We start from the raw sequence: 10146 nt of genomic DNA, 5'->3' as shown, positions 1-10146 counted from the left end.
ACCTCCCCAACAGTCGACAACCCATGCCATAGTGGTGCACTTGTTGTAGTCAATAAACACACATGGCCACATCGTTTCCACCCAAAGCCCCCACTTTATCTTCAGGTTTTTTTCCCATTGTTCATCCTGCAGGTTTTGTCAAATGTACCAGGACATGTGTATCACACAGAATAGTTTCACTAACCCCTGGCAACCACGGATTTTCTTCCTGTCTCCATAGCTTTGTCTTTTCCAGAATATCCTAGAGTTGGAATCGTATAGTATGGCAGCCTTTTCAGACTTGCTTCTCTCCCTTAGAAATACGCGCTTAAGGATCTTCCATGCTTTTTTTTCATAACCTTATAACTCATTTATTTTTAGCACTCAGTACTATTGCACTGTCTGGGTAGATCACAGTTTAATTGTCATTCATTTATCAAAGGGCGTCTTGGTTCCATCCAAGTTTTGGCAATTGTGAGTAAAGTCATTGTAAACATCCATGTGCAGGGCGTGGGGTGGACATACATTTTCAACTCCTTTGGTTGCTTGGAGTGTTTAGTCTTTGACCTATCATTATCTTTTTTTATAAGCCACTAAGAGTCAGGTTTTCTGTTATTTGTAATCACAGGAGTACTGACATGCACAGTTACATTCCAGGTTAATGCAGTTGAGCCAGAAAGTGTCTGTGTGGCCTCAGATAAGACACCAAACCTCATTCAGCATCAGTTTTATCATCTTTAAGAAAGGATAGGGATATTCCTACTCACCATATCACAGAATTGTTACAAAGACCACGTAGGACAGCCTGCAATGCTCTTTGAAGGTGCATCGCACGGGCCTTGAGTATTGGGAGCATTAAACACACCCACACTTCTGCATAAATGAGCTCATCTCAGATTACATAGGGGCAGGGACTCCCTCCCACCTCATAGCTCCAGAAATCATGTGAAGGGTCTGGGCATTTCAAATGAGCACTTTCATGATGCTTAATGATACTTAATGACGGCAAGACATCATCAGGAAACAGAGATGACCATACCAGGACAGTTTCAAAAGAGGACTTAATTCAGAATCATCTGGCCCAGTGCCTCCACGCCATTTCAGAATTATCTGAATCACCCTCAGTAGGTGGGGGCACTGGGACAGATGACTCTGAGTTAAGTCCTCTTTTGCTAAAAGATATAAGCTGGGCTTAGAACCGTAATCCCAGCACTTTGAGAGGCTGAGGTAGGCGGATCACTTGAAGTCAGGAGTTTGAGGCCATCCTGGCCAGCATGGTGAAACCCTGTCTCTACTAAAAATACAAAAATTAGCCAGGTGTGGCAGTGCATGCCTATAATCCATCTGTTTGGGAGCCTGAGACAAGAGAGTCACTTGAACCTAGTAGGCATAGGTTCCAGTGAGCTGAGACTGCTATTGTACTCAAGCCTGGGCAACAGAGTGAGACTCCATCTCAAATAAATAAATAGATAGAAAGATGATAGATAGATAGATAGATAGATAGATAGATAGATAGATAGATAGAGACAGACAGATAGATAGATAGATGATAGTTGGTAGATAGATAGATAGATGATAGATAAATAGAAAGATGATAGATAGATGATAGATAGATAGATAGATAGATAGATAGATAGATAAAATGTATGTGCCACCATTTCCTTCAAAGAGGAAACATTTCTGGTGTTTGTACATGTATCAGCCACCATTATAGACACTGTAAATAAAGAATTGACTAAAACAGAAAAAAATTTAAAACCTACTATTTCAAAACTTATATTCTAGTCAGAAGCAGAGAGTAAATAATAAATAATAGAAATAAATAAACATTGCTTTGCTGATTTTAATAATTTTGGGGGCACAGTTGTATTTTGGTTACATAGATACATTTTTTAGTGGTGATTTCTGATATTTTAGTATGCCCAGCACCAGAGTAGGGTACATGTACCCAGTACATAGTCTTTCATCCCTCACCTCCCTCCCAACTTCCTTCGTGAGTCCCCAAAGTCCAATGTGTCATTCTTATGTCTTTGTGTCCTCATAGCTTAGCTCTAATTTATGAGTGAGAACATATGATGTTTGGTTTTCCATTCTTGAGTTACTTCACTTAGAAAAATGGCCTCCAGCTCCATCCAAGTTGCTGCAAAGGATATTATTTTATTTCTATTTTATGGCTGAGTAGTATTCTATGGTGTATACATATCACATTTTTTTATCCACTTGTTGGTTGATGAGTGCTTAGGTTGATTTCATGTCTTTGCAATTGTGAATTTGCTGCTTGCTATAAACATGCATGTGCACGTGTCTTTTTCAGATAATGACTTATTTTCCTTTGGGAAGATACTAAGTGCTGGGATTACTGGAATAAATGGAACAGAAAACAAGCAAAACTTGGAGAGGAAAATAGGAAGTGTTGGGGTGGGGTTGCAATTGTAAATAGGGCATGGTGTGGTCTCATCTAGAAGGCAACTCCCGAGTGAGTGTGAGGGAGGGAGCCATGCAGATATCAGAGGAAGGGCATCCCAGGCAAAAAGAGTGGAATTGCAAAGGCCCTGAGGTATGTGGCAGGAATACATAAGAAAGAGAAAGTAGATCCGGATGTCTGTGGTGGAGTTGGCTTCAGCATGTGGGGAGGTGGTAACTGATGTGATCAGAGAAACTGAGGAATAAAGGGCGAGGACAGATAAGCCTTTTAGGACTTTAAGAACCATTCACGAAACTTAGATATTTTAGGGAAGATGGACAAGAAGAAAATAAACATATGTTCAAACATCTAGTTTTAGATAATAGTAAATACATGGAAGCAATCAAGCAAAATAAATGGATATATTAGACCAGAGTCCAATTCAGATTCACAAATTGAATTTAGTTGCCCTGTGTCCTTAGTTTTTTAGTTTTGTAGGACTTGTTTTACAGGACTCCCTACTTTTATAGGACTTTCGATCTTTCCCTGAGTGAGAAGACAGGCACTAGAGAATTTAACAGAATCAATCTGGTTGGGATGTTGTCCACAGGCTATTGGAGGTAAGGGCAGAAATAAACCAGTGATGAGGATACAGCAGGGGTTGAGGTTAGAGATTGTGGGGTTAGAGACTGTGTTCCAGCTACTCACTTGGACCAGGAGTAGCAGTAGAGGGGAGGAGGTAATTGGATCTTGGATTAGCACTGGTGGGATTTACTGATGGAGTGAATGTGGAATGAGAAAGAGTTCTAAGATGATCCCAAGGCCTTCATCTGTGCCACCAGGTGACAAAGAGAAGATATGTCTGATGGTATTTTCAAATTTACTACTGTCAAAAAAAATCTACCAGAATTTAAGATTTAAGATTCAGTTCTGATAGACCATGTTGCAAAAAGCTTTTTTTTCCTCCATCATTAGAACCACAGTACATGGTTCATCAACTCATCATATGCTCTCTATCTTTTCGTTGGTGGGTTAAGATCATATATATTTTATGTAAGTGTTGATAAGATTGCTTTTAGGTTTACCAATTTATTATTTGTTTTGTTTGCCCCTTCTTGTGTTTGTTTTATAATAAAAGTGACCTAAGAAAATCAGCAAAAGTATTATCACTCAAGTGTCTGGAAAGGTGGAAGCTGACTGATTTTTGTTGGCTTTGACTGGACCACTCTGCTTCATTTGTCTTTTATACTCTTCCTGGGACATCAGACCATTCTTCCCTTGTTCTTCTCATAGAGAAGGCAGAAGCTCAAAAAGCAGGTGAAAACACACAAGGCTTCCTAAAGCCTAGGCTTTGAATGGGCAAAGCAACACTACCACTTCATTCTCTTGGGCAATGCAAGGAGCAAAACTGAACCCAAATTCAAGGGGCCTATATACATACTTTCCCTTTAGGGGAAGGAGATGGTACATCGAATGGCAAAGGAACTAACAAATCAGTCTACCATAGTTCTGTAACCAGAGAATCAGATACTGTTAGATAGACCAGATAGTGGGTTGATGTCCCACAACACCTGCAATAGGCATAGAGAGGAAAGTTTGATTATAAACAGTAAGTTATATTGAGCACCCAGATCAAACTCTGGGCCACAATAATCAATTAATACATGATTGTTGTTATTTTTATCATTACAATGAGTAACTAAAGTCACCAAAGACAGCATGTTCCCTCTAACAGTTTTATACTAAGAGAAAAGACAGAAGGCATGCTACTTATACCTTTCTTTGTAATGGTAAGAATTATTATTTTTTTCTTCTATATCAGGCAGTTAGATGTAAATGCCTCTAGAGCTGCGCTATTTCATGTGTTAGCTTCAACATCCATATGGCCATCTAAATTGAAATTAATTTTAAAAATTAAATAAAAATTTAGTTCCTTGGTTACACCAGTCACAATTCAGTGGCGGGTTGCTACAAGCAACTATTGGATACCACATTAGATGGCGTGGGTATGGAACATTTACATTGTGGCACAAAGTTCTGTTGGATAGCACCCCTCTGGAGCATTACAGTATCATAGGAGGTATTCATGAAGACTCTTTTGATGTTACCACTGTAGACCCTGGGGAAGGTAACCAGGCATCGTTAGATGGACCAGATAGTGGGTTGATGTCCGACGACACCTGCAATAGGCATAGAGATATGGGAATAAAGTGGTCACAGAATTCCGTCCTGGTTTTTAAGTTGACTAGTCAGCTCGCTTGCTCATGTAATATTGTCATCTACTCTACATCCTGGAGTTACACCAAAATGCATTGTGGTTAATATTTGGGGAGAAAAGAAAGATAACAAAAAGTGTAAAAAATAAGGAAATAATATGATGTGTAGTGTAAAAGAATGAGAAAATGACTTTTTCAAATAATAATGAAATAATTTAATATAGAAAGCTGAATACAAGTTGGAACATCTAATCCAGGAACCACTGTCATTTAAAACTTGACTTTCCCATGCATATAGCTCTGTAGAAAGAAATCTGAAAATTTATACTAATTCTATGTATCATGTTGAGACTCAATCAAAAGGGAAAGAAAGAATTTGTGTAGGATAACATAAAACTAACATTCCTAATCACACACGTTTTTATTTGTGGGAGGATGGGAACTTATGAAATATTGAGAGTATTTGAGAATAAGATGCCTGGGTACTTATAATCAAACCCAGGAAACTTTAATCTGATTTAGTACCACCTCTATTAGAACCAAGCTCTCCAATAGTGGGAGACTTTAACACTCCACTGTCAATATTAGACAGATCAATGAGACAGAAAATCAACAAGGAAATCCAGAACTTGAACTCAGATCTGGACCAAGAGAACTTAATAGACATTTACAGAACTCTTAACCCCAAATCCATAGAATATACATTCTTCTCAGCACTACATTGTACTTACTCTGAAATCGACCACATAATTGGAAGTAAATCACTCCTCATCAAATGCAGAAGAACGGAAATCATAACAGTTTCTCAGACCACACTGTAATCAAATTGGCACTCAGGATTAAGAAACTAACTCAAAACCACACAACTTTATGTAAAATGAACAACTGTCTCCTGAATGTAGGCTGGATAAACAATGAAATGAAGGCAGAAATAAAGATGTTCTTCAAAACCAGCAGAAACAAAGACGCAACATACCGGAATCTCTGGGACACATTTAAAGCAGTGTCTAGAGGGAAATGCATAGCAATAAATGCCCATATGAGGAGCAAGAAAAGGTCTAAAACCAACACCCTCTCATCAAAAATTGAAAGAGTTAGAGAAGCAAGATAAAAAATACTCAAAAGCTAGCAGGAGACAAGAAATAACTAAGATCAGAGCAGAACTGAAGGAGATAGAGACACAAAAAAACAAAAATCAACAAATACAGGAGCTGGTGTATTGAAAAGATAAACAAAATAGACTACTAGCCAGACTAATAAAAAAGAGAGAAGAATCAAATAGATGCAATAAAAAAGCCAAGGTCCAGACAGGTTTACAGCTGGATTCTACCAGACATACAAAGAAGAGCTGGTACCATTCCTTCTGAATCTATTCCAAACAATACAAAAAGAGGGAATTCTCCCCAACTCATTTTAGGAGACCAATATCATCCTAATACCAAAACCTGGCAGAGACACAACTAAAAAAGAAAACTTTAGGCCAATATCTATGATGAACATTGATGCAAAAATCTTCAATAAAATACTGGCAAACAGAATGCAACAGCAAATCAAAAAGCTTATTAATCATGATCAAATAGGCTTCATCCCAGGGATGCAAGGCTGGTTCAACATATGCAAGTCTATAAATGTAATCCGTTACATAAACAGAACCAAAGACAAAAATCCCATGATCATAGATGCAGAGAAGGCCTTCGACAACATTCAACAGCCCTTTATGCTAAAAACCCTCAATAAACTCGGTATAAATGGTATGTATCACAAAATAATAAAAGCTATTTATGAAAAAGTCACAGCCAATGTCGTACTGAACAAGCAAAAACCGGAAGCATTCCCTTTGAAATCTGGCACAAGACAAGGATGCCCTCTCTCACCATTCCTGTTCAATATAGTATTGGAAGCTCTAGCCAGAGCAATCAGGCAAGAAAAAGAAATACAGCATATTCAATTAGGAAAAGAGGAAGTCAAATTGTCTCTATTTGCAGATGACATGGTTACATATTTAGAAGACCCCATCATGTCAGCCCAAAATCTCCTGAAACTGATAAGCAACTTCAGCAAAGTCTCAGCATACAAAATCAAAGTACAGAAATCACGAGCATTTCTAGACACCAATAACAGACTTAAAGAGAGCCAAACCAAGAATGAACTGCCATTCACAATTGATACAAAGAGAATAAAATACCTAGGAATACAACTAACAAGGAACATAACGGACATCTTCAAGGAGAAATACAAACCACTGCTCAGTGAAATAAAAGGGAACACAAAGAGATGGAAAAACATCCCATGCTTATGGTTGGGAAGAATCAACATCGTGAAATAATTTATACATTCAATGCTATCCTCATCAAGCTACCAATGACCATCTTCACAGAACTGGGAAAAAAGACTTCAAACTTCATATGGATCCAAAAGAGAGCCCACATAGCCAAAAAAATTCTAAGCAAAAATAATAAAACTGGAGGCATCATGCTGCCTGACTTCAAACTATACTACAAGGCCACAGTAATCAAAACAGCATGGTACTGGTATTACACAGTAATCAAAACAGTCAAAATAGAGACATAGTCCAATGGAACAGAACAGAGGCCTCAGAAGCAACACCACACATCTACAATCATCTGATCTTTGAAAAAGCTGAGAAAAACAAGCAATGGGGAAAGAATTTCCTGTTTAGTAAGCAGTGTTGGGAAAACTGAATAGCAATGTGCAGAAAGCGGAAACTGGACCCCTTCCTGACACCTTAAACTAAAATTAATTCCAGATGGATTAAAGATCTAAATGTAAGACCTAATGCCATAAAAACCCTAGAAGAAAACCTAGGCAAAACCATTCAGGACATAGGCATAGGCAAGGACTTCCTGCCTAAAACACCAAAAGCAATGGCAACAAAAGCCAAAATAGACAAATGGGATCTAATTAAACTCCAGATCTTCTGTACAGCAAAGGAAACAATCATTAGAGTCAACCAGAAACCAACAGAATGGGAAAAAATTTTTACAATCTACCCATCTGACAAAGGGCTAATCTCCTGAATCTACAAAGAACTAAAGCAGATTTATAAGAAAAAACAAAGGAACAAACAAACCCATTCAAAAGTGGGTAAAGGATATGAACAGACACTTTACGAAAGAAGACATCCATGAAGCCGAAAAACATATGAAAAAATGCTCGTCACCACTGGTCATTAGAGAGATGCAAATGAAAACCACATTGAGATACCATCTCATGCCAGTTAGAATGGTGACCATTAAAAAATCTGGAGAACACAGATGCTGGACAGGATGTGGAGAAATAGGAACACTCTTACACTGTTGGTGGGAGTGTAAATTAGTTCAAACATTGTGGAAGACAGTGTGGCTATTCCTCAAGGACCTAGAAATAGAAATACCATTTGCCCCAGCAATCCCATTCTTGGGTATATATGCAAAGAATTATAAATTGTTCTTTTATAAAGACACATGCACACATATGTTCATTGTGTCACTGTTTAAAATAGCAAAGACCTGGAACCAACCCAAATGCCCATCAACGATAGACTGGATAAAGAAAATGTGGCACATATACACCATGGACTACTATGCAACCATAAAAAATGAGTTCATATCTTTCATAGGGACATAGATGAAACTGGAAACCATCATTCTCAGCAAACTGACACAAGAACAGAAAACCAAACACCACATGTTATCACTCACAGGCGGGTGTTGAACAATTAGAACATGCGGACACGGGGAGGGAAGCATCACACACTATGGTCAGTTGGGGAGGGTAAGGGAGGGACAGTGGAGGGTGAGGAGGGATAACAAGGGGAGAAACACCAAATATAGGTGATGGGGAGATGGAGGCAGCAAACCACCTTGCCATGTATGTACCCATGCAACAATCCTGCATGATCTGCACATGTACCCCGGAACCTAAAGCACAATAAAAATATATATATTTAAAAAACAAAACAAAACAAAGAACCAAGCTCTCATCTATTTCATGCAGATGATCGTTTATGTCTTAATGGCCTAAACACTTCGCCTCCCACTGTGCTTTACATCAAACTCCAATTTATATCCGTCTTTTTTAGAATACTATATGTTTCACTTTCACATTCAGATGGTTGAATGAATCATGAAAAGTTTCAAACTCAAAAGCAAGAAAAAGATTCAACTGAGGAGATAGCGGAGTGGGATCATTATTCTGATTTATGGTACATATTTTCTCTGTCTCACTTAACCACTCTCATCCCTTACAAAAGAGAATTCAGCAGAATTATGTAGCCAAGGGAGATAACACTTTCTCCAGCTTCTTTTTGTTTCTCAGTCAAATACCTTTATGTTCCGAAGGTTGGTGCCCCCCACCCCATATTTGTATATTGAAACTTAATCCAGTTAGGTTTCTAACTATAAAGTGAGATTACTTTATAATCTCAGTAAAATACTGTTAAGTTCTGAATGTTGGTGCCTGTCCCAACCCTAATTTATGCATTGAAACCTCATCGTCAATGCAATAGTATTAAAACATGGAGCTTTGAGGAGGTGATTAGGTCACGAAGGCAAGTCCTTATGAATGGAATTAGTGCCCCGGTAAAAGAGGCCCCAGAGAGCTCATTAGTCCCTTCCACCACGTAAGGACACAGCAAGAAGCCATATCTCAGCTTTTGTTTTCTTCTTTGGTCTTTTGATAAAACATATGTAAAGATAGGTCATTATCTCACTTTTTCATAGATTCTTGGTAAATAAAAATAATGTCCTTAACATTATAATTACACTGTTGGGGATTTAAGAAACTGCCAAGCTGTTTTCACAAAGCAGTTGTGCCATTTTGCAGTCCCATCAGCAGAGTCTAAGAGTTTGAGAGCCTCCACGTACCAGCTAACACTTGGGAAGGTCAGTTTTCATTCTAGGCACTCTAATAGATGTGCAGTGCTATCTCACTGTGAATGTAATTTGCATGTTCTTAATAGCTCATGATGTTAAATCATGTGGTTAATTTGCCATCTGTACATCTTCTTTTGTAAAATGCTTTCTCAAATAACTTGCTCATATTTAATTGGGTTGTTTGTTTTCCTATTAACTTTTGAGGGTTCTTTATAGTTCTGAATACAAGTCATTTATTAGATTTTTGTGATTTTTCAATTATTTTTCACAGTCTGAGATTTATCTTTTTTCCCTTTAGTTTTAGCAGTCTTCCCTATTAGAAACCACTCTTGCAGATGAAAGATGGGAAAAGGTGCATTTTCAAACTGCATCGAGGATCTTTTGTCAGTAATGGGTTTTGGAGTAAAGTTAAAATTAATAATAGCTCTTGCTTTAGATAATGTATTTTTTCTGGAATAATTGACACTGGCTATAATTTAAAATGGAAAGCCATTTACATCTAGTTTTTAATGAAGCTGCAATGGCAATTAAATTAAAAAACAATATTTTTATTTAAAAAGTAGTAAAACAATGTAAGAGCCATATGCAAAAAATAAATTTTGATCCTCATTTCATGCTATATATGAAGATTAACTCAAAATGGATCCCAAATATAAAGATAAAATCTAAAACT

Source organism: Callithrix jacchus, chromosome 9 (assembly GCF_049354715.1).
Source record: "Callithrix jacchus isolate 240 chromosome 9, calJac240_pri, whole genome shotgun sequence".
Lineage (NCBI taxonomy): Eukaryota > Metazoa > Chordata > Mammalia > Primates > Cebidae > Callithrix > Callithrix jacchus.
This window is presented reverse-complemented; position numbering follows the sequence as displayed.